Source organism: Marmota monax, unplaced genomic scaffold (assembly GCF_021218885.2).
Source record: "Marmota monax isolate L192 unplaced genomic scaffold, Marmota_monax_Labrador192_F-V1.1 WCK01_AAM20220418_F8-fsc00048, whole genome shotgun sequence".
NCBI lineage: Eukaryota > Metazoa > Chordata > Mammalia > Rodentia > Sciuridae > Marmota > Marmota monax.
Genome location: NW_026694895.1, coordinates 2,661,792 through 2,689,095, shown reverse-complemented (window position 1 = coordinate 2,689,095; position 27,304 = coordinate 2,661,792). Strand labels below are relative to the sequence as shown.

The window sequence follows — 27,304 nt, the reverse complement described above, 5'->3', positions numbered from 1 at the left end:
AAATAAGTCTCCAAGTATTTATCTCTTTGGTGACTTACTCTTAAGTGGAAATAGCCACTCAGTGCTAAAATACATACAAAAGTATTTTTTAGCTTTATGAGGCTAACCTCAACCATCACATATTTTTTTTTAGATTTGAGGATATGTTAACCAATTGCCATAACCATGAAACAGTCTTTAACAGAAATAGGATATGACCAACCACCTAAACATTACAATTCCACACATTGTGCATTGTCAGCATAAAACCAAATTTTTAATTTTATCTGCACAAATTCCAAACATTGTGTAGTTTGTTTGTTTGTTTGTTTTTCTGTAGAATCATCCAACTAAATATAGATAGCATCAAGTACAGTGGCATGATCCTGCAATTCCAGGTCTCAGGAAGCTAAGGCAGGAGGATTACTTGCACACACAAATTCAAGACATGCTTGGGCAATGTCATGAAAACCTTGTCTCAAAAAACAAACAAAGCTTCCAGGCAAGGGGACACACGCCTGTAATCCCAGCAGCGCAAGAGGCTGAGGCAGGAGGATTGCAAATTCAAAGACAGCCTCAGCAACTTAGTGAGGCCCTAGGCAACTCAGGGAGACCCTATCTCTAAATAAAATATAAAAAAGGCTAGGGATGTTACTTAGTGGTTGAGTGTCCCTGGGTTCAATCCCCAATATCAAAAAAACAAAAACAAACAAACAAAGCAACACCATATACATATACTGTATAATTAATTTTACATGAACAAAGTCATGAATACATAAAAATGTTTATTAATTTCCTTACAAATTATGGAATTATAGAAGAGGTAACCCACTACTTATTTCTAAATTTAGGAAAAGAATCAGAAATTTAAATCTAATTTCAGTAAAAATAAAGTCAAAATAACCCAATTTAGAGAAAATAACATCAATCATATGGGCTAATTTTGTAATTTAAGTTATTTAGAGAAAGCTATTGAACTGATAATTTTTTTAAATTTTCTTTATATGATGTACTTTGTAAAAATCATTGATCATGCATGATATGTCAGGCACAAAGAAGGAAATCACAGATTTGCAAGGAAAACAATTATAGTAGTGTATAATTAAATGCACTTGGTTAAGTAAAGTTTTGAATCTTCTACATTAAGTATTCAATGGAAGAGTGATTTTACACTCCTTTTAGAGGCAGAAATCCTTCAGAGAGAAAGTGACGCTTTAATTAAAATTGACAAAATAGGAGGGAACATTCTAGGATAAAAATAGCAAGTGCAAAGATTACAGCTTGTATCAGTACAGTTATTAAATAGCATAGAGATGCTTAGATGTCTGCAAATTCTTGGGATGGAAACAAGTCTGCAGAGCAAAATGATTCATGTAACTAAAAGGCTTTATCACATATTTTGTTAGTCTATAGTTTAAAATGAATATATAGAATTATACTATAGAATTGTTAGCCTGTTCATTACTTTGACAATCATCTGTTGATTACCCTCTAAAGTGCAGACATTGTCCTAGGTCTGATGTTACAAGTGCGGAATTAGGTGTGGCTTTATTCTTCAAAAGTGGGAAAGACAGTAGAGGAATGATCAAAATATTGTTATAAACTAAGCACTCTCTATGTAGCTATAATCTTTATTTTTTTCAAATAATATTTAATATGACATTGTACAATAATATTTAAAAATTCAGAAACATACACAAAGAGCCCGAAGTGAAAAAAAAAAAAAAAAGAAGACTGCTATGATGTTACAAGTTTATGGTAGAAAGACACACACTTGTAAGTCTTGACCATATTTGGTGGTTCAAGGTTTTACAGCAAAAATAAATAGTTAATACTTGGCACCTAAATAGTTCATAATATTCACAAGACTTGTTTTCTTAGGCTCTGTACCACTGTGCATCTTGGTACAAAGTATAAACTGGAATTTCTCATCAGAGATTTCATAAAGCCATGAGATAATTCATAGTATCACAAGCAATATGAAATACGCAATAGTTTGTAAGGATTTTTATGTGAAATCAATCACATCACATAAATATAGAGATCACAATTAAATAACATGAAACAAAATCACAGGAATAAACATTTTAATATGGTTCTGGATCAAAATAGCTTCATTGTACCCCTCAAACAAAAATTTCATATGTTGACACTGTCATAGTTGATTGAAGAACAGCATAAAACATGGGCATCTGTAGAATAAATAAAATATGTTTTACTCTATTTCTGGGTGGATTTTTTTGAAATGGTACAGAAACAAAATAAGAGATATTACCTGAATGCTAACATTGGTGGGTATTGATTGCCCTCCATGATATCAACTTTTACATTTTTTGGTGAAGTACCTTCATTGTTCTCATTGACTTAACATTGGTTTTATCTGTTTTATATGCTGAAGTTCTATGCTAAATCTCATCTGAAGAAAATTTACTACTGTTGCTTTAAAAAAATATATGAGAATGACTGTTTCAACCCTGTTGTGTTTGCAGCCCTCTAGGTAGAATGCTATGATTGTGGACATTCCCTTTCCTTGACTGTCCCCACTTCAGCCAGCCTTCCCTAGCTGGGGTAGCCATTTCCTGTTTTCCTCACAGGTTATTTATTCAGTCATATGAGAGCTAGTATTTAAAAAAAAAATGCTTCTTTACGTCTAATTAGGGAGCCTGAATTTTGGGAAAATGTGTGCTCCAAACTTTGTTGATAGTAGTTTTCATATTAAATTATGAATAAGTTCTCTGGGAAAATGCACTTTTTATTGAAATATTGAAGAAAGATATCATTTGAACAAAAGCCTAATATTACAAACTATTTTTTATGACTCTAGCGACAGATGCTCAAAAAGGAAAAGAAAAAAAGAACACTGCTTAGCATTCTCTATGTCCTTTTAACTACTATGAAATTTATTACATTAAGGCTCAACAGTCATTTGTAAATGGGGGACTGATTTTACCACCCAAGATCTTATTCTATGAAACCATGTTTCTGGACATTTGCTTGAACTACATTATAAGAAAATACTTTGCAGCTTGATTATGAGCTTTCCTCAGTTATATTTAGCCAGGATATTTTGAGCCTCGTCTGGGAAACAGTAGTAAAACCTACAGGGCAAATAGTATGATTTTTGTCATGTAGTTTATGATCTTATTCTTTATTACTAAACCATAGGTAGAAAAGATGAATAAAATCTCTGCCTCCATGGTGGTACCATTCAAAATTCATTCATTTCAAAACTTTGCTTTAACAGCAAACTGTTCCTTTCATATTGCTATAGAAATTTAACCTAGTGTTAGATTTAAATGATAATGACAGATTTATTCAGAGTTAGGAAACAGTGAGAACAAAACACTTTAGTCTATGGTATCAAAACTAAATAAGTAAATTTTAAATTGACCTCAGTAGAAGATATAAACAATCCATAATAATAAAAAAGCAAATGGCAAAACAAAATTGAACAGGTGCTAAACAATTTATGACACAATAATCAGGATGCATTGAACAAAAGAACTTTAAAAAAAAACCCTCATGGCATAGTTAATATTAATATAAAGATTATTTCATCTGTGAAAAAGCATTCTTTAAAAGTAATATTCCCATTTAATATAGGACATAGAATTTAATGGGTTAAAGGGAACTCACCTTATCAACAAGGACAGCTAGATATATTTTGACAGCACCAAGCAATTGGTTAGCCCTCCTGAGTACAAAACACTGCTTGTGTAGCCTTTCTTTCCAATAAATTATTTTTAAAATGATCTAACTGTGTCATATTATTTGTAATGCTATTAAGAATAATATCTAAAGTACTTAAACTAATTATGCCTATTTTGTAAGATTAATTATCATTAATAATTTAACATATTTTATCATTTAAGTCAGTATCCGTTCTGATCTTTAACTTTAGAGAGCACACTGTATATGTACCACATAATTAGGGCTTATGTATCACATAATTAAGGCTAAATACTAGGAAATCAGACTAATGAGACCAAATCAAACTGAATTATTTAAGCTTTTTTTCTTTAATTTTAGAGGTAGGATATTTAGTAATTAAACACTGGGTTTCATTTTATTGAATTGCATATATCTTCTTTGTTTTTAAGCTCCTTGCTATAAAAGCTTTAACAAAATGTTTCCTGAGAACTGAAGGAAAAGAATCCCTCACTTGCCACAACAGGGGTCAAAATGAGTAGAGCTAGAGAGTTGGGTGGCTTTGGACTTTCTCCTTTTCTCCCTTCTTTCCCAGCGCGCTTTCATTCCTGAGATCGTCTTATTTTATTTTTCCTGGCTCTCAAAGACCTTTCTTCAAACTGGAAAGGATGCAGATCTCTATTGTTTTATATTCTATTCTTCCAGCTTCTGGCTGCTGTGATGGGAAATTAACAACATCATGAACAATATAATTCAAGAATTCAAGTTCTGGAAAGAACTATTTTGGAGAAAGGGGCTTTCACATTCTTCTTACCACATCATTCATTCAATGACTTTTGAACAGGTATTTGTGAATGCCTAGCACATGGATGGCTGTTGTTATACAACACTACCCAGTGAAATTTTGCATATGTCACTCCTGACAAATAACAAATCTCACTTGTAGGTATCATTTCACAAAGATCCACTGAGTACCTCTTACATTCCTGGGGGCTTGGTTAGGCGCTAATTATAGAGTGGCAAACAAGAGAAAAAAAAAAAGGAGCTTTGTTCTTACAGGGCTGTTGGTCTTGTTGGGAAGACATCAATAACAATTGCATAAGATGCATTATGACAGAAGAATAGGATCATATGGGAATGAATAAATGGCAGTTAACTTCAATTAGGAGTCAAATAAGGTTTGCTGTAGAAGGTGTCATATAAGTTAAGTCTTGAAGGACGGTTAGGTTACAGTTGGACTATGAGAAAATGTTCTAAAGAGAGGAAGTAATATCTGTGGAGACTGAAGGGAAGAGTATAGGACTATATGAGGATCAAATGAGTCTGGAGAGGTAGGTGAAATAATTATGTGATACTGCCAAACTGAATGAGAAATAGAGGTTCTATAACTAGTTAAGTGCTGGAAGTAGATAAACTACTTTACATCCAACTCCTAATACCAAAGTCTCATATATATTGACCCTCTGTACCAAGAAAATAAAAGAAAAAGTATATTTTCAGAAAGTTAACTGATGTATACTTTCAAAGTGATGATTTCAACAAGTGATGTGTTTCAAAAAACCCCAATGGAAGAATGGAACAGAACCTCTCTGAATGATTGTATCAAACCTTCAAAGATCTTCAGCAGTATCTTTGCTCCTCATATGTATGCTAGGGGCCTGTGTGCAGAGAGTACCATATAGTCACCACACATGATCACTAATGTTTTTTGTACATTTTTAGTGCAGAAAGGAAAAAGACAATATAAAACATCTTTATAAATATAACAATAGACGGATAGGTGATAAATTCACTTTTTATCACTTTAATATATGGACCTTCTTGCCTCATCTCTAACTTGACTGCTCCACCACAGCCTATTTGTTTTTTTTTTTTTTTGTTTTTTTTTTTCTGAGTCTCACTTCCCTCTACCTCTCACAAATCGGAACAGAAAAATGCTAGGTGAGGCAAAAGGGTTCTTTCTGCAGGAAACAAGAATCAAAGTGAAGGATGGCTTCAGAGAGAAATGAAGGCAGAAAAACAGGAAGGCTATGCTTAGAGCAAGTTACTAAGATTCTGAATTAAAGTAGTAATAATGGAAGTAATCAAAAGCAGCCCAGCTTCAGAGCTACTTGGAAGTAGAAATGACGGCATGGGTGACCAGCTGGGAATGACTTGTACCAAAAGGAGGAGTTGATGAAGGTTCAGACTTTGTCAAATGACAGCCATGGATAAGGCATGCAGCCTGGGTTTAAAAGCCATAATGACATCAACATTTTTACATTTTTAATGAATTTCATTTTTTTCCTATTGTGCTTTCCCCCAAACAAAAAGTATTCACCTTCATGATGTGTTGAATTATCAGTTGGATTTAAATAAACATTTCTATGTTTACACAATAGAGCAAACAGGACTATTCTCATGTAGACAAACTATCTGCAAACAAGTTGTTTTTATTAGCCAATTGTGAAACTTCAACAGGTATATCTGTTAGCTGTTACCTGACATTTGCTCCATACTTGTTAGTATACTTTTCCTGCTAGAAGAGGAGGGTGATTTAAAACACATTTCTTAATCCCAGTCAACTCAGCAAGTTCCCAGCAGATCGTGCCCTGGAGATCTCTCTGTCTTGCTACTGTATTCTCCACCTATTTAGTGATAGAAAGGTTTTCAGGTGATTAAAAAGTAACTAGCCTTCTCAGAATGGTTAATAATCCTTACACAAGACTAGACACATTCAGGTCCTGGCAAGTCCCAATCAGGAAATTAAAAATTTTGAAGGAGCAAAGAAGTATCATTTCTCCTTAATACTAAGAATAACTTTAATCCAAATTGGCATACTCCTTTACCTATATTTATTACTGAGGAGATTTTTAAAGTAATTTTTGCAATCATATTTTTGACATGAAATGGCTATTTCTGCTGGACTCAAACTGACCATTATCTGGAATTGTTTTTCTTTCAAACGAAGGGAAAAAAATAAGACCATCACTACCACAATATTCATCTTGGGTAGCACAAAATGACATACGCAATTTGGACCAGGAGACAAATAAAATAATACTTTACAAATGAATCTCTCTTTTTTCTTCCAAAGTAGATTTGGAAGAAATTATGAATTAGAGGAGATCTTAAACCTGAGTCAAGGAAATAGAGTTCTTCATTTATCACAGAAACAAATAGTACAGTAATGACATAATTTCCCATAATGTCCCTTGATCGAGTCAACCTATTTCACTCATTTTATTATGTAGCCCTTCAACGTTTTAGATTTGTCCCATCACCTGACAGTTTATGCTTCATTTTCCTGCTTTTCAGTGTCATTCAAGGTCGACTTCCTCTCCGATAGTTATTTTTGTCCAAACAGGAATCAAGCATGCCATTTCATCTCCAATCTCAACTCCAAACATGGTTTCCTATAATTGTATATTTCAGAAATCATATGAACTCAATTTTCTCTGTGAAAGATGAGAAAAACTCAAAGCTATCTAGGAAAAGTGAACCTTCACTATTTTACATTTGCTGGAAGATTATGGATAAAAACATTATTTGCCCCACCTTCCAACTCCAGATAACTCTACCACAGGCCCTCTATGTAATCAGCAACCTTCTTTTGCAGTGCATTTTGAGAGTATAGTTGGTTACAGAGCAGGGTCTTTGAATTTCCAGAAGTAGAGCCATTGTGTTATTCTCCTGCAATATTTTGGTGCATTTACAAGTCTATGCAGCACATACAGGACAAACTTCCAAGTTGAACATTTAAGTTTCAGAATTTCAACTTATTTTGCTACATATTGGACAAAGGCTGCTGTAATTGTTCCACAGAAGTAGCTACTATAAAGCCATATATATTTTTACGATCACATTGTTACTGATGACTGACATAAATTTTATCCATCTCTCACATTGATAGTAAGGTAAAAAAGCAGTCATAAAGAAGCAAATAAACATTTAAGTTCCTACGATGAGCCATGAATTAACATCCTTTAATTCTAACTTATGCTCTATTCTGTCCTATCGATTTAATTATTTCCAACTTGATTTTTAAAAGTTGAGGGTATAAGAGACTGTTCCTGACAAAGTCCTATGGATGATAAGTAACAGTGTCTGTTAACCCAGGTTCTTGGGGATTCAAAAACTTATACATTTTTTCCCTTCATAATGCTGTGCCCAATATAGAAATTTTACATTTAAAAATTATCAGATTTAACCTTTACATTTTAGAGATTCAGAAACTATAACATATTTCAGCTCAATGATCCAATCAAGGTCATACAAACATTTCTATGTTAGCACCAACATTCATGATCCCTTCAACTCAGGAGTCTCTCTACTCTCTTATGTATCATATTCAACTAAAAAGATGATCATAGATATTACAACAATCATCAGTATTATTATCACCACTGCTAATTGAAACCATACTTCTAGTTAGCACTGGAACTTCTATGGGAGTACCACATTATTCCCTATGGTCACATTATCTCACGCTTCTCTGAATAACAGCATATTGATCATGGATTATGCACCGGTTCAGTGAGAGAGTAGTATCATTAGAATCAGAGCGTTGTAAGCCTTTACTTTTCTTAAATTTTAACATTTTCAAATATAGTTATGTATGTTGTCTAAGGATAGACAAGATGGCCAATTTGATCTTCCTACTAATATAGGCTTTCGTAGGACCCGGTTAGAAATAAACAAACAAAAAGAGAATACCTTCATTTGACTATCTTGACCAAATGATTTTTTGCAGTATTTTTTTTTTTTTATATTTGAAAGAGCAGAAGAGGATCTATATTATTCATCAAGTGTTCCAGAGTTAAACTTCTCATTGCTTGGGCAATGAATTGGTTAAAATTTCATTATAATACCATCAGCCCCAAATGTATAGGGCATATAGAAACTATATAGAAATAGGAGCATTCAGCATATGTTTGCTCATTTGGTACAGTAGGTGTAGTGCATATTCACCTAACCTTCCTCACATAGTACTATGCAAACATTTCACTGAATTGATTTTTTTTTTGACCAGGCACTATTCCAACATTGAAGCTCTATAGCAAAGTGGAAATGCCAGTACAAAATTATATTTTTAATTTAACTATCGAGTAACCCAAGTTTGAACTGGGAAGAAGAAATAACAACAGAATAGCACCATGTAATGGCAATGCTCACAATGATTGTTGCCATATCACAGCATTGGTAGATCAGGCACAAAGATTAATCTGAGACCCATTAATGGAAGAATTTTCAGAGGAATTTGAGCTCAAATTATACCAATCTGTTACTATTCCAAAATAAATGCATCAGGTGGCATTTAAATGCAGGTGGTTAACCGCTTTATCAGTGCAGGTATTTAAGCTATTAGAAATATAATTAGAAAATTAAATTAAACACACTTATGTAGATTCTAATTCTAGCAGCACTGTCCCTTAGCATTATACTATTTCGATTGTAAATTACAAAATGTGCCTAAATTACACAGGTTTGTTTCTGATAGCTGAATGTAGATAATTAAGCTGTTAACCAGGAGCTTCAGTGGTCAACATGGTTATATATCTTTGTCTTATGCCTGTTTCTCCTTCTTGTTTCCACAAATCTCAGGGGAGCCAGATGAATGGCACTTAACTCTACCAGTTACACAGTCGACTGATTAGACATAGCCCTGTACCACAGGTATACTCAATTATATGCCTTTCGGAGAGTGGAACATTTCCTGAAGCTAAAAGTGTTGAATCTGTTGATTTCACACATTTTATACTAGGAGAAAACTGTGATCAAACATTTTTAAACCTTCAGTTTTATTTCATAACATACTTCCTCCTTCTGCTTAACATGGGAAGTAAGGAGCTTAGTGAAATAAAAGGGATAAATCAATTTGTTTCCAAATAATTAAGTCATTAAGAAGTGGACAATGACTTCATCTTTAGTAATCAAGTCATCTGTGCTGGGGAAAATGTGACATGAGATTTAAGGCACAACTTAGTGTCCATCAAGATACAAGCCTACATTTAATTTTTAAGATGTCAAATAGAACAATGTCAAGAAAAGAATAATGCCAAAACAATCACATTTTCTTTCATTAACTTTATAACAGCAAAGCACTTAGTAAGCACTGTTCTTAATACTCCTTGTATAATAAAAGTACTCAATGCTGGAGATAAGCTTGTAAACATTAAATACTAACAGGAAATACACACTATATATAAAACAGCCTTTCATACAGATCAAGACCCAACATATGGTTTTTTCCTAAAATCTTTCTTTCTTAATATTCATAATGACCTAGATATCCCTTATTTTATCTATTTTGTTGCTAATGATAAAAAGCAAAGGAATATTCAGCTATCTAATTTATGCTTAACATAAAACATACAGTTATTTAAGTGCTTTGTTATATACTGTAACAAGACCTGAATTGCTTTCTTCTTAAAACCTAAAACCAAATTGCATCTTAGACAATTTGGAATCCATTTGAATTCTTCCCCACAAATATTTATACCCTTGGTTTTAGTCAAAACTACAAGAAGCTCTTAAATATGCTTATATTTTCAATTTAAAATAGTTCTAAAAATGACAAAATATTTTTTAACAAGAAATTAGAAAAAAAAACCTGATTAGAGTAAATAAATCCTAGAAATCAAGGGATACTCTCCACAAGCTATCTCAAGACCAACACAATTGGTGAGTGTGTTGACTCCTATGCTTTATTCTAAGCTAACCACCATACATTTCATGTCTATTTTGGCTTTAATAAAGGTAGATGTGATTCTGAACAAATTCAGGAAAGTACTTCTTTCAAGCAGGGAACTGCTTAAATTAATTAAGCTAATTAGGTTAATGAATAATTAAGATAATTCTTTCACTCTTCCCCCACAATTCAATCTCTTCATCTCTTAGACATAAGTCTCAAATGGTGGTATTAAGATTCCTAAATACAATCACAAATTATGCTTCCATTTAATATTCTACATCACAATCAAGACCAAATTTATTCTTCTTTTTCTCTTGGTTTATAGCTTAAATAAGAAGGATCCATCTCTCAAATATTGAGCATCTTTATAGTTATGGAATATCAATATCATAAATTAAAAATTATTCTAGAAGAGGAAATATATCTATATATAAATGGTAAAAGCTTTAAAAAATTACTATTTGAAATATCATAACAGGTTCATAGCATTTCTCTTTCAACCTAGGCTATGCAAAACAGTGTTTCATTTTATTTTTTAACTACCCAAGAAAGGCTTATACCATTATATCATTGTTGATTAACAGAAGATCAGAGATGTTATGAGACTTGCCCAAGGTAATACCACTGAACATGGTGGAGTTTGGATTCCTCTGTTTTAAAGAAAGTATTGAATCTTTATAAAACTTGGCTTATTTGTGAAAGATAAGTGGGTTATTTTTTTCTCTGAGCATATTTCTATAATTGTGATATTTCCAGTGAATTAGACAACAAGTAAAATGTGAAAAATGTGTGAATACTGTAGCAAAGAAAAACTGATTGAGTCAAGTGGTAGTTTCTCTTTTGTCTCATAGACTTCTAAATACATTGTCAGTAGTCATCTAAGATTGTATTTTAATTCAGATATAAAGTTACAAAAATTGGACTTTTAGAGAATAGAGATATTTTGCTATTTACTTTTATGACCACAGACATAATTCCTGTCAGTCAGTCATCTAACTTCAACTAACCTCTGTCATCCCCCTCACCACTAAGGGGCAATACAGTAGCACACATGTCACTATAATTAGCGTTCAGCAGCAATTTTCATTAGACCAATGATCTCCAATAAGATTTTCCCAAGGGCTGCATTCAGTTATATGTAATAGTTAGGCGGGCCACACATGTATTAGCATATAATTTGCACATGATTTGCATATGCATTTAAAAATTGCATCATATTTCTCTGGATATTTCTAGTAAAAATGTAATTACTTCAATGTTGAAGGCTATGATTTCTGTTTCTCCGCACTAACCCACCACATCTGAACCAGATGGCTTATGACAGAATAGCTCAGCAGAAAAGTAGGAAAAGCTAGGAGAGGAGAAAATAGTCAGTAGAGATGGTTAGGGTCAATAGAAATCTTTTGGGGGGCACTAATGATGAGTACTGAGAGAATATTGCATTAGACAATTTGTCTCTTTTATAAGGATAAAGGAATAAATGCACACTAGGTGGACCTTCTAAGAAATGCCTTTCTAGTTACTGCTGATATCTTGTTGAGCTTTTTTTTTTTTTTTTTCAAACCTCATTACAGGCTAAATGGCAAATTATCTGTTATCACTTGGGAAATCTCAGTTACCTCTTAATTCTAATGGTATAGTCACATAACAACTTTAACTGAGTTTTCTTCTAAACCTAATTACTCTCTGTTTTGAGCACTAATTTTAAGTGGAGAGCTCTCTATTTCCCTTTAGATTTTTATTCATGTGGACCAATCCCACACCATTAGAGATCACACCCTCTCCGACCTAAACAGTTTCCTGGTGCATTAGTAGTTGGTAGGCAAGGAAAAGTCTCAAGAAATTACATGAGACTTGTACAGGACAAAACCGGAAAAAGATTGGGAATAGGTACAGAAACAAACACGTAGAGGCAAGTACTCACACCGCTTTTAAAACATACATGCTCTTGCATCTGTGAAAAGTATATCTGCCTTTCTCCTTTTCTCTTTTCTGCAATCTATTCAAAATATATTTAAAAGGATATTTTTGTTGGTTAGAAAGATGCGGATAGATATAGAGAGAAATACATAGATGATAGTGAAAGAATTTTCAAAATTGTAACAATTGTCCTATTTCAATGCAACACACTGTATTTCTACCTTCTCAGGAGGCTGAAGTATGAGGATTGTAAGTTTGAGGCCAGTTGAGATCCTGGCTCAAAATAAAATAAAATAGAGTGAGGGATATAGCTCAGTAGTAGAGTGCTGGGTTGTATGCCAATACAAGTACTAAAACCAAAAAAAAAAAAAAAAAAAGAAGAAGAAGAGAAAAGAAATAAAAAACAATTGTTGATTGAAGAAATATAACTAGAGTTAAGAAATGGTGCAGTCATAGTTATAATTTTCACTACTTTTCTGTTTGTGCTTTTCTATTTCAGATAGTCAGAAATTTGGGGAAAAGAAACAGAACTTTCCTTATCTACTCTGAGTCCTTCGAATGCCTAAGGATGGTCAGGAATCACAGGTATGCTCTCAACCAAGTATACACTGCTTTGGGCTTATGGGGGAACACATATCTATGTAATTACCTATTCTAACTTAAAGTCTTTATATAATCCGATATGTCTATAATGAATAGACATTTTTCTGTTTTATGAGCAGAACAAACTTAAGCAATGTTATTGCAATGCTCGTGTTGACTAAGTACTTAGTTATCCTCAACATGACTAAATAGAAAGGAGATGAAGAAATCTATTTTACCTTCTGAATTTCAACCAATTGCTTTTGACTCAAATTCTAGTATGATTGGTACTATCAGCAACACATATCTTTTATATGTACCATTTTCCCCTAGAAAATAACTGTGCCCCAAATATAGTGAATACTCTGTAACTAATTATTCATTGGACAAGTAAACAAATGATGAAAGTATAAATGTTATTTAAAGTTTTGTAAGAACATAGAAACCATTTTATAATTCATTAAGTTAAACTTTAATTTACAAAAACATGTTTAGTATGATTCCACTTGAGGGGATGGGTAGGGTGATGGAGAAATAAGCATTAACAAATTCATAGTTATTTACATTGTGGATTAGTTTTTGTTACATTTATTTTATATTTGGAAAAATGCATAATTTTTAATAGAAACACTATTTTACATTTATTTTATCTTGTTTCATTTGAAAGTGGCCCCTTCTATGACATTCACAGGGTTTCTGGACTACAGTTTGAAAACCCACATTCCAATTAATGATCCTGAGTTCCTTTTTGAAATGTAGGCTTTACTTTCACTCAGAAGCCCCAGCTTCTTATTCAATTTGCTTTTCATTGTTATTTGTTTGTAAATCTCTTTTGCTATAAACTAAAACTGTCTCCAAGACCAGAAGCCAAATTTTATGTGGTCATCCCACCTTTACGCTAACTTTACTAATAAGCTTGCATAAAGGCTATACCCAAAAGATATTTATAAATATTTAATAAATCACTTAATAAAAATCAATGAGTTTCACAAATCATATTGTCATAATGAGGAATGTATAAGATTCCTTTTGGAGAATGAGTCTAATGTTAGAAAAATATTGGTGGCCTAATTTTTTAATGAACTCTTATTATTGGTCATGCTACTTCATAAACATAAGTCATTCAGCACAAGGAAAACCAAATGAGAGTCCCATCCATCATGTCTATTGAGAGAAAAACAATCTCAAGTAACATTTTTATGGCTTATTCTGATCGTGACCACAAATAAATCACTAACTCAGGAATCATGAAAGTAATCATTTCCTGAAATACAAAAACTTTCAAAGATTAGGCAAAAAAAAAAAAAAAAAAAATATATATATATATATATATATATATATATATATATATGTAATGTTAAGAAATATATAAATAAACTTGAAATCCTAAAGGAGATAAAAGAATGTAAAAATATCTTTCCAAGTCCAAAGAACTTTTATATTTTTAAAGTTAGGATGATGAATATCTCTTTATTTTTTTTCATAAAGAATGAATACTTGAGCTCAACAGCAAACAAATTAGAATCAGTATCTCTTTTTTTAAAGAGAGAGAGAATTTTTTAATATTTATTTTTAGTTTTTCAGTGGACACAACATCTTTATTTTATTTTTATGTGTTGCTGAGGATCGAACCCAGCATGCTAGGTGAGAGTGCTACCACTTGAGCCACATCCCCGGCCCCAATATCTTTTAATATCACAACTAAACCCTACATCATTTTATTTCACCCAAAATTATTTTTCCAGTATAATTCATGAATTTGGGTTTTCCTCATCCAATTTATTATTATTTTTTCCTTTCAGGACACTGTTAAAACTGCCTAATTTGATATGATAGCACATGTTCCTAGACTGATATGCAGTAAGACTTTAACCTTCCAGGTAACAATTGTGAAAATGCCTGAACCCAGAGGAATATATCTAATTATAGACATTTCAGGCAGCAAGTCAAAGAGTGGGAAAATATTCTAAGCCATTTGGATCTATAAGTACTTTGGACTGTACTTACTGAATAGATACTTTTGGGGAGCAAGGGCTCAATTTATAGTTTTCCTGATTCATTCTATGTTTGTTTTAGCCCTTGGGGTTTAGCAGGTGCTAAACAAATGTATAATCATAGCAGTAAGTGCAAAAATTTCCATTAGCTGCAGAGCTAGTTAAATATTTTAAATTCTTCAAATTATAGCGTAGCATAAGAGTAAGTAGAAAACTACTTAAACTTGAACAAAACAATTCTTTAAACAAGGTCAAAGCATATCATTTTATCCTCTTCCAATCATTATTTATGTAGTATTTATTATTGTATTCAACATAACAAGAATATATGTAATGTAGCAACATTCCAGAACAGTAAAGTCACTTTTGTAAGAATTTTTTAAGAAATAGTGTTTTTTTCCATAAATCTATTTTAAAAAATACATTCTATACAGCAAACTTCAGAGTTCCATTTCTACTTTTGGCAGACTCTGTTTCAATTACCTATAAGTCTAAGCAATTCATATAAATTTCTTCTTCCTTCATTAATATTGAGCACCTGAGAAAAATCATATAAGGCTTTCAGAATCCAGATTTTCACTAGATAAATAGCAAAATGAAATGATTATTATTCATGACCAGTTGGCCTCTTTAGGTACATATCTATGACTATAGGTATGTAAATCCACCATGTTTAACTGAGTACATCAGCACTGCAGATTGAATTACCCACAACCCAGGGATAGAAATAATTATATTAGAGCTCATTTTAGACCATGTAGTTCTCTATTAGTAATTGTATTGGGCTATTGAGACACAATCATTAGAGACATAAAATGGTCATTTTGTATATTAGTAGTAAAAGAAAAAATCGTAAACCTTTAAGGAGAATTCATAAAATATGTACTTTTGACTCACAGTTAAAACATTGATTAAATTGCACACTACAAAAGAGGGCACTAAAAAATAGGAGGCATCGCCAAGGAGGCTGACTACCAACAACCACCTAAACTTTTTACAAGCATCAAGTCACCAATAAAGCAGCATGCACAGAACTTCAAAACACATATTTTAAATTGCACATAGAAATTTGAGACTCTCTCTATCAAACTCCTGAATGCTTCATCTGAAGGAAACACTGGCAGAAAAAGAGCAACCCTGAAATTGCAGAGATAGTGTTGCCTGGCTTCTGAGATTCAATTTTATTTTTAAGAAATTCCAGAGATATATAATCAACATGTTGCTCTTCTTTGCAATAGTAAATACCCTTATTATAATTATTCTTTATGAAAAGCTTACCTAATTGGTCAACTATTTTTTTAAATTTTTATTTTTGCAGTGCTAGATATCAAACCCAGGGCCTTGCACATGCTAAGCAAGTGTTCTAACACTGAGCTACACCATCACCCCTAACTCCCAATTGAACAAATATTTTTCAAATCTCTTTCTATATGTATTTTTTTAGCTGTCTCTAACCCTCAGTCTACACTGCACTACATCATACTGGTATAAACTTATAAATATAGAGAAATGCTTCACATTTATTAACCTATTAATTCCTCACAACAATGTGTTGGGAGTACTAGAACTAACTTCAGTAGAAGAAACTTAAAAACAAAAAGGCATAGGAAATTGACCAAACTCACCTGCATAGAAAGTAACAGTCCTTGGGTTCAAACCCAGATATTCTGATTCTGTTTTAACACTATGTATTTACTTTCATCAGTTTCAAAGTTAACTCTGAACAGTGTTAACAAAAATTCACTTTTTCTTACTTGTATTTATGACAGTTTAATGTTTAATGTTTTCTCTTGTTCTCAAAAGAAAATTGGCACCACATAAGCACACCAGAGATGAGTGGCTTTATAGATAATTTCCCCATAATCCCAACCCTTCTTCAACCTTTGTTAAAGCAAGTGAAGGGAACTAAACACTTCTTTTTAAAGCTAAAACTGTCTACTGGATAATCTTTTTTTTTTAAATATTTCCTATGAATATTTTGAAAGAATTAAGTGTCATCCCTACAAAATTCCATATGGCAAAATTAATTATCCTTCATATCCTTAGACAAATTGGTTCTTAATACTGGGGAGTTCATTGCAAGTACTACTTCCACAAACGAAAGAGACATGTATCTTGACCCATAAATTAGGCTTAGGCAGAACACAGTTCTCAAAACTTTTATCTTTTCTATTGAAGAATGGAAACAGAAAGCATGATACAAGAGTGAAGGGCCCCCTGACAACACATTAAATTTTTACACTGAGTTCCAGAGTTGTCTGCTATGGAGATACACAGAAGACCACCCATGTCATATGAGTTTGGAAATTCACAAACAAGCTTTACGGCCCCTCTGACCCTCTTAACTTACCCCATTCCTGCTCTCATCTAGATCAGATGCAAAATCAACTAATTTTTATTCAATTTTTACTATAATTTTTAGCAATAGCAGTGGATTAGGAGTATTGCCTGTTTTATTTCATTATTATCTACAATTTCCCAAATGAGGAAAACAAGGTTCAGAGAAATTGAGGAACCTGGTTGGGGTATGGCTACCAGGCAGTAAATAGCAAAGCTGGTATTCCAACTCACAACTATTGTCTGTATAATAAAAAAAAAAAAGATTGTTTTTTTTTCCAACACAAAATGCACTCAGTATCTGTGGGAGTTTGGTTCCAATATTTCTGGTAGATTCAAAATTTCAAGATTCTTTATATAAAATGGAGGAGTATTTGCATATTATCTATGCAGTCTGCCATATAACTTTTTAAAAATAATTTTTAGTTGTAGTTGGACACAATACTTTATTTTTACTTATTTTTATGTGGTGCTAAGGATTGAACCCAGAGCCTTGCACTTGCTAGGCAAGCACTCTACTGCTGAGCTACAACCCCAGCCCCTGCCATATAACTTATATCATCTCTATATTACTTATAATACCTAATACAATGTAAATGGAATATAATTGTTATGCTGTATTATCTATGGAATAATGACAAAAAAATTCTGTACATCCTCAGTAGAGATCAATATTTTTTCCAAATATTTTCCATCTGTAGTAGGTTGAATCCACAACCCATAGATATGGAGGGTTTACTGTACTAGTTTATTATGATGAATGAAATTTTTCATTCTTCCAAAGAGCTTCCATGCTTATTCTGACTCTAACCCCAGAAAGGATTTCCTTATTTTTACAGTAGATATTATTTTTTCCTCAGGTTTTCTGCCAAGAGTCCCTTGCTTTGATTCTCATCTTACTCAGCTAGGACCCTAAGCCCTCTCTGGCTTCTACAGGCATTCTCAGGATGATATGTGTCTCTATGCCTAGATACTACCCAAACCCTAAGTTCTCCCTAATTTCAACAACCCCTTTCACATGGACTAATCCTCTCTAACCCCATTTCCAGAATCAGGGCAGGAAGGGAATAGAAGAATGGAAAGGGTGGAACAGAATTCTAATTATAAATCTAAATAAGGAAATGAACATATTTGCTATTTAGATAGCATTTTATAGTTTACAAAGCATGTTTCTTTTAAGAGTTTGTCTTTACAACAGGTATCACCTTTTGATAGATAAAAAAAAATGTCTCATGGAGACCTCATGACTTATTTAAGACTGTCTGTCTTACAAAGGTAGAATTTGTGAGCTATTAGCCATTGCTACTCATTCTGAAATCTTAAAACGTAAGTGTACATTTTTAATAGGTTATTGTCATTTTAGATTATATCTAAATATTCTTGGTGTTACTTTCTATCAGCTTAAATTAATCATAATCTAATTTTAAAAAATGATACCTAAAGACAGGTTGGTTATGTTCTCAGTGATTAAACCTGGGTAAGAACACATCAAATGCAAAAATACTCCTATTAGCCTTTTATTTTTGAGAATATATGAAGCCGAAATATGTTGCATTTGCTTTTCTGGAGAAAATTTTTAGTCAGGTTCCATCACATTTTAACAAAGCTGATCTGTGCTCTCTTCTTCATCACTACAGAGGGCAGCAACAGACAGCAGAGCTCAGCATTACAGAGGAAATGTGAAAAGTTCCTAGTAAACAAGAGGGTTAAAGACAAAGTCATGCTTTAATCACACCAAATTTTCTTTTGTCTTTATACCATTTAAAATTAATCACATCCATAAACTTTCATATAAGTTACAAGAAACATGGATATGAAAAGTACCAGGAAAGACTGGTTATTTTCAAAAGTTGAGTCTATGACATTCTGTAATTATGCCCAAATTAGCATTAAACAATAAACATAGACATGCAATAAACAATAAATATATCATGCAATATTTCAAAGAGTGAAATTTAGTCAAGATTTTATTTTTTTACTATTTTTCTTATTTATTATTTTCTCTTAAAATCTTTGTCATAGCAAAATAAAAGTACTTGATATAAAATGCTTATTTTCATAGAATAAAAATTATCTTTAAAATGCACCCAAACTTGTTTTCTGTAGGTATGAACTTTTAGAAGTTATGTTTTGCAATAGGAAGGTTTACCTGCAAACTTTTCTCAGGACAATTTATTGTGAATAGCTGTCTGCAAAGATGAGGACTGTACTTGCTTCTAGTTTGGTTGCATAGGCCTACGACTGATTGTTCATGCAAAGGAGGGCAGCAAAGGTCTTATGATCAAAAGGGAAGAAATGACTGACAACAGAGCTAGTTCAAAGGAACTAATGGAATAATTAGTCCCAAAAAGACCAAAAAGACTGAAGAATTCATGATGTCATAAAAAGGAGAGCTACTTAAATTGGATTAGAAAATAAAAATGACATGAACATTGTAAATATTCACAGATCACATCATTGACGTGTAATGTGCCGTTAAATGATGTCAAATTAAAGGGGAAATTACATGTGTTAGAACTAGGACGAATAAAAAGAAGACATTTAAAGATACATGGTCCTTCAAGTGAAAATTTCTAACATATATTACATAGATGATCATCACACAGACAGTGAAACAGGGTGAATGAAATGTAAAATAAAATATGGGGGAAGGATACTGGCTAAAAACAACTCATTTTCAAATATTATAAATGGTAGTTAACTCTGGATTTCAGAGGAGTTATTTTGGAATTTATTTCATATAAAGAAATTCTAAGGACGGCTATAGTAAATAAGTCATACTGCCACACATTCCTTAAAATATCTTAGCATTATCCCTAAGTACTGAATTAGTATGTGAAATTGTCAGAAAAAAACAAACAAACAATAACAACAAAAACCCAGCTTTAGGTCTATAGAAATTTACATACTTCCAGCTTACTCTTGTTAATTGTATATGTTGTTTGAATCATTTCAGTGATTTTTGGACTGATTGGTAACTTCAATGAGTGATAAAGAAGAGGAACAACAAGAAACAGGTATGAGGCAGGTATAATGTCTTTCCTTTCCTGGGTCTCATGAATATTGCTTGCTCAGAAGCACTTACATTACTATTACATAATTAATCTGATTTTAACACACAATTCAAATACTTGCAAAATGCATACCTATATTCAAACACTTCTAGGAAAATATGCAAATGTTTAGCAAAGCAACATTTTGATTTCCAACGCATCTCAGTTGTGACAAATACTTTTGAAATTATTAAATAAAAATCATTTGCCTTTAATTGGATGTTATTCTTTCTGTTTATCTATTTTTATATATTTTATCTATTTTTATAGCAGTAAGTTTAGTATTACCTAAGGAATCATATTAACTAGGTAACAAGTACCTTTCTTGTATAGAAGCTTATTGTTAATAGCATTAAGCATCTTGTACTTTGCCATAGTGCATCTAACTGACACAAGAAGAAAAGTCCAAATAAACAACTGATGTTATATACCTCCAAAGTGATTCATTGAAAAATGAACTCTAAATGCCAGCAGGATTGTTTTTCTTCATTCTTGAAAATTCCGTAAGACTCTTTCTGGTCTATAAAAAGGAAAGGGTGTTAAGAAAATAAAATGTAATCTGGGTTGCAAGGAAATATTCAAAAGACTGCTATATCAATAGGCATAATCTCTAGTTTTAAACGAGTTTATTTAAGCATTTTACAAAGTGCATGAATTTTTTCCAGCTCCTTAGATTCCCCACAAAAGAAGAACAAACATTCACAAAGTATGATTTGGCAAGCAATGGTTGCTTTATGAAATAAAAGAGATGCTTGTCCCTCCCTCATTTGTGGTTCTAGGCCAATCTGAAGCATAAATAACTCATTCCTTAAAAGGGAGAGTAGAATAAGTGGGACAGTGGAGACACTGTTGCCACCATGGTTCAGTTAATTAATTCATAGAAAAATAACATGCTTAAATATCACAAATCAGTATGTAAGTTTTATAGTTCTTTTTCAGCCTAGACCACAGGATACTAATCATTTTGTCCTTCAGGCATTACCTGTATGGAATAGTAGGAAATAAAGAAAACAGAGATTTTCTTCTTGTACAAAGAAAGGAAGGAAATCTACCAGGAACCAGATTCTGCACTAGTCCCTTTATAGGTGCATCTATTATTTTCCTCATAATAATGAAGAAATGTAATTAGAAAAATTAGTAAAAATATTCAACATTAGCCACAGAACAAACTGATTATAAAAATAAGATATCAAGTAAATTTTACCTGACATTTGTTGGTCTCCCTCTAAGAGACTTATAAACCCCATATATTCTATAATCATTAGATTTAGCAATAAATTTTACAAAAAGAGTGATTTGACTAGTGGGAAAAAAATTTTCCCTGATCCCAGAAACTACTTTATGGAATGCTGGTAGTATCCACAGTATAGAAATTAGGAGATAGATGATTAAAATTTTGTTTAGTTTACATTGAACTAGATGATTGATCTTGAGCAACGGTCTCTCTGTGCCACAATTTCCCATCTGTAAAAATGCATAACAATAACAATACTGTATAGGGTTGTTCTGAAAATTAAAATAATTAAATACTCAGTAAACTTGAAGTAACGCATAAGCACACAGCAGGTGTTACATTAGTTCAATGTAAGCAATGTCAATTCACAAACAAAAGAGTTTGAAACATTTTCAGGAACACATCTCAGCAAAACCATTACTCTACTAATGGTTAATTTTTACAAGTATTCAGAGCATTTTAGATAATCAGCATAGATTCTACCAGCATGGAGGCCTTTGAAGGATTAATAAATCTGTTCTGAAGATTCCTATTGCAGATGTGGCAGGTGGGAAGGGTATATATGGCCTAAGGTAAAACCCTTGACAAGACAGAGAGTATCTGGACTCTGAATTGGCCGAGAATATGACAAGGGATTGTAAATTTCCTTTGCAGTCTGTAATCTTGTCAGAACCTAATGCAATTCTCTCTGTTGCAATTTTCATTAATATTTAGACTAACTTGAATGTAGAAAATGGACTGAATCCTGGGTATAAACTATTTTATTGACTCAACCATTAGATAGCCTTGTAGTTTTCCAATATTTCTACTAGTGACAACGATTTCATGGCTAATATCATCCAAATGCCTTTATACAGATGATTTTATTTACATCTGAGAGGGTTATATTTTGAGATATATAGTTTCAAAGAAATACAATCCTACAGTCTATTAGAATATTTTTACATTTTACCAACATTTAGTAATTGATGGATCTCATTAGTTATCAACATGAGAAAGTTCTATATGAAATAAAATTATGTTGTTTAAATAAACTAATATTTTCTAGACACTGTACAAAGAATGCAACTTGATGAGGAGTGTTTTCTACTTAATTAATACCAGCACTCATAGTAGAGAAAACGGTCACAAAAAATGTGGACTTACTTTAGAAAGTTGGGAAAATGTGGAAAAAGCAAGAAAGTACTCACAAAAAGCCCTTTTGTGATCTTTTCCCTGTCTTGGTAAAATGCAATGAGGACAAGAATGCACATCTGTCTTCTGAAAGATTGTAATCTCACTCCAGGAAGAAAGTCATTGATAGCAGATGAATGTCTAACAACTTTACGGCAATATCAAGATTAAAAACTCTAAATAATAATAAAAATATTTGAATATTTTCTCAAAAATTTTATTAAACTTATTCTTTTTTTTTCTCCTATGCTATACTCATGACATATCTGTAGAAATGGTAGGATAGACTCATCTAAATTGGGTAAACAGGAGTTCTACCAAGACAAATTTTTTTTTTTTTTGGTACCAGGGATTGAACTCAAGGGTGCTTACCCCACTAATCTACATCCTTAGCCCTTTTTATATTTTTTATTTAGAGACAGGGTCTTGTTAAGTTGCTTAGGGCTTCCTAAGTTGCTGAGGCTGGCTTTGAACTGGCAATCCTCCAGCCTCAGCCTCCGAAGCTGCTGGGCAAAATAATTTTCATGTGAACATTTGAACAAAATGTAAGTATGAACAAAAGTAAGTCAGGAAGTGATTCTTTATGTTACTCACATTATTATTTGAGCTAAGAGTTATTTCTAAATATATGTGTGGTTCTCTGAAATGAAATAATGTATAACTTTTACTCATTGATGATGAAAGAAATACAATGATTATAGAAATTATTTTTCAGAAGAAGGGATTTAGTCTGGAGTATTGAGTACACACAAAAAAATGTGTAAGCTTTTGACAATGATTCATAGGAGGGATTGTGTTTATTCTGATAGATTCGTATAAGAGATACAAAAAAGAAACTTCAGCTTATCACAAGGGGAAAATGTAGGAAGATGGCACAGGATATATCCAGAAATGATAATCTAGACACAGTGTTTAAAACTTCATTAATAAATCTTACTGTCTTATGAATGTCTCTTCTGAACAACCAGCAATAGAGGAGCCAATAAGAAATTGCAACCCTGCTCTATTAGTGCATTTTGCAAATATAAATGCAGAAGGATTCTGCTAAGCGACAGTAAGGCTCTGAGTATTTCTCAGATTCTTTTAAGATGCTTTGTGACTTCATTATTTTTTCCAATTACAACTCTGTGAAAAAATTCCCTCCATCATCAAAAGAATGGTCCTGGCTCACCCAACTTACTCTGGCAAATTGCTTTGGCTATTTCACAAGAGATAAGGCTGATCTGCTTCTGGGTACTCCATTACATTTTGACATCTCAACTTTTTTTATTGCCTTCAGTCTCTGTTCTTACTCAAGAAAGTGGTGCTTTTTTGTTGTTGTTGTTAGAACTTACCCTTTACTTCCTTAGGACTTTCAAATCTCTACCCTAAAAATACCTTCATTTTCCTTCTCAGTACCTAACTTTATTTTGTATTTTCCCTTTATCAAATATTTACATTTGTCATCTAGCATCGCTGCTGCATATCTTACCATCTGCCCATTTTTACTATCCTGAAATGTGGATTTCTTCCTACTACTGTGCCAACAAATTCTCAAAAGGTTAACAACCATTCTGCTACAAGTTTTAAAGTAAAATGAAATCACATTTTGTTACTTACACGTATTTCAAATAGCCTCTCTTGATTTCCTAATTCTGTTAATAGCGCTACCACATTTCCAATCAGAGTGTTCTTAGCTGCCTAATACTCCCTTATTCCTGCTTCTTGACAACTTGCCACGACCAAGCTATGATTGGTCAATAGGTTTCACCTCCCTTCATTGTGGAGTGAGGTTTATGTCCTGAGGAAAGCCCGGAAATCTGAGAAGGAAAGTGTAGGGATAAGGTTGGTGTAACCCAGAGTTACTGAAACATAACTGACGTTAGAAAGAAGCAGAATAAGGACAACTGTCTTGTTCCAATGGAAGTTTGCCTTATCAGAAGACAGACTGAAGGAAACAGTAAGAGCCATCTATTACGTTTTACTCTGCACAAAGAAAGCTTTCTATGATAAATTAGGAGCAGGCTCAAAAGTAATAAGCATATATAATTGCTTATATGGCACCTTTCTTGAAGGAAACCAGTTTGAGAATATAGCCCTTACCTCTGGTGTTAATATAAGCCCCTAAACTTCTCTCTATAGGAGGGTTCTACTATCTGGCATGCATATGTTAAAAGCAATGTAAACTGGAGTTGAAATTTGACTTGGGCTGGAAGAGTTTGTACCAAGTGGTTTAAAAGCTATTAAAATGGCTGATTAGTGAGAATAATGAAGGTTTTTTTTAAAAAATTCTACTTTTTATTTTAAGAAAAGTAGTCAAATTTGAAGCCTATAGTCAGAGTAAAATTATTAGATAAAACAAAGTGCTATAATGTCATAGCAACCTCATCTTATATATATTATAAACTAAAACTTCTACTACACATCTGACTATTTCAAGCAGTGGAGAGCTAGTTTGATCTCATCATTAGTCAGATCACCCACTTTATGTTGTCACTAATGTAGATATTTCTACTATTTTTGCAGTCTTTAGAATCCAATCTTAAATTCAAAGCTGATTTAGCACTTATCATTTAAAAACAAGGTAAATTAACATTTTTAGTAGTAAATATATTTAATTTTATTCTCTCCCCCCCCCCTCTCAACTACTTTCTGGAGATATACCCTCTCAATATTGCACTATTGTACACTATCCAAAGAAGCAACACAAACCTTTTCTACAAAGCAAAGAGTAATAAAAAAACAAATCAGTGGTTGAAATATATTGTCTTCCAATAAGATTCGTTCTATAATCATTGTTTTGCTTAATTCCATATTTAAGTTAGTCCTCAAGAATGTCTGGTGTAATTAAAAGGCACTGCTTTAAGTGAAAAATATTTGTCTGGGGTATAAACATATATTTAAAGCATATGTTACTCTTTCTAATATATTTAAAAATTTTATCCCATCTTTTTTTATTTAGAATCTATATAAAGAAAGGCTTATTTGCAAAGGAAACAAAACTATCAAATCAGAAAAACCACCCTTGGTTTTATTTAATAAAATAAACAAATTAAAATTATTTTCCTGTGCTATGACTTTTCCTATTGACCTACAGAAAATTGATAGCATTTGATACTTAGTGTCTAGATTGTTTGGTGTGACTTGCATAGATATAGCCAAAGAGTTAAAAAAAAAAAAAAACTCTTTGAAAAGAACTCTATCATTTCCTGCTTTATGGTCTAAGAGAAAAGACTGAACAATCAACTTGGAAATTTAGTTTACCCTACAATTAATTTGCAGAACTTAGGGGTGAAAGGTTGTTGATTATCCCAAGCATTATTGTCTAGGTTCTCACTTATGGTCTCACCTTCACATTATAGTCTAATAAACTAAAAACTAGTGAGAGAAACACTGGAAATTCATAAATACAAACCTGGCCAGGGAAATGATATTCTTTCAGAAGTTAGGGTTGCCCCCAGCCTCACTCCTGCAGTTGCCTTTTCTTCAATCTGAAGTGAAATTTCTCAATTCCTTTCCTCTTAGTCACTCTAATGGATCCTTCACAGAATGCCAGGGTTGTCTACTTAAAAGAACAAGAAAAAAAAATAAAGAAAAGAAAAAAGGTATGGAAAAAAATTATGACAGAGTTGCTACCTGGCTGCTAACCCTACAAGGTGCTGCCCACAAGGGGCCCACTTACCTTCTCACCTCCACAACTCTCCCCCTTCCCATTATCAGCCAACTGGAAGGTCTTTCCTTCCAGGCAACAGACACATATCCTTTCACATTTTAATGCATTTATTATGCTTTCCATTCCCCTGAGAATGCCTTTTTACAACCTTTTACTTATCTCTTATTTAATTGAGAACTTAATCAAATGAAATTTCTTTCATGAGAATTTTTCCTAAGACCTCAAGTAGAAATTGTTGTACCCTCCATTATGTCCTGATACAACTGTATCAATGGTTTCTTAAGAGCAGAGATTGTATCCTGGCAGATAGCAAAAAATACTTCCTGAGTTGAATTGAACTGAACTTCAGCTTCATCTCAAATAAAACTTTTTTAATGAAGCCTATTTTGATCCTCTATTCAAAAACCCTTCTTCCCTTAAGTGCTGTGGTTTTAGCTATTTTATGCCACTGATTATTCTTATAGGTAATATGCAAAAACATCATCCCCAATGTATGTCACAGAGTACTCAATGACATGAAGATGGTGCTTCTTGTTATGCCTTCTACAGTTAGTTGCACATTATAGGGCTTATATATATATATATTTAATAGATTTATATTTTTCAGAAATATGTATCAATATTTAAGACCTCCCCCCAAATTCACTTAGTCAAATTCAGCATCAAAATACAATATTATATAATTTGACTAGAGATAGACTCTTAGGCCTCAAAAATATAATGAAAGTTTGAAAGAATATATTTAGATGTCTTTATATTATTTATTATATCTATGTTCTATTCTTGAATTTTTAATTATGTAATACTCATAATTTTTAAAATAGACATTTTGAAAATAGGATGTATAGTCTGCACAATATTATTGTTCTCAGCGCATTTGAGTCTCATAAAAATCTCTCATCTAAACTTAGCATATTAATTATATAATTAGATCTAAAAAACATTGCTAATTTATGACCATGAAAGATAAATTTTACCTGCCTATGAACAATCCGAATGATCTTTCACAATATAAAGCTGTTCTCATTTTTAAAGAATTAAATCTTTATTGAATATTTT

The 27,304-nt window shown here is 32.5% G+C and overlaps 1 long non-coding RNA gene across 1 annotated transcript; it reads right to left on the bottom strand.

The window, feature by feature from the left end:
- Positions 1–6,113: 6,113 nt before the first annotated feature.
- LOC124080810 (uncharacterized) lies at positions 6,114–26,128 on the bottom strand. The gene is made up of 4 exons (XR_006847854.2): positions 25,988–26,128; positions 20,618–20,706; positions 6,891–7,022; positions 6,114–6,254 (listed from the first exon to the last, which is right to left on the bottom strand). It is a non-coding gene; the product is annotated as an uncharacterized LOC124080810 (long non-coding RNA).
- Positions 26,129–27,304: the final 1,176 nt, after the last annotated feature.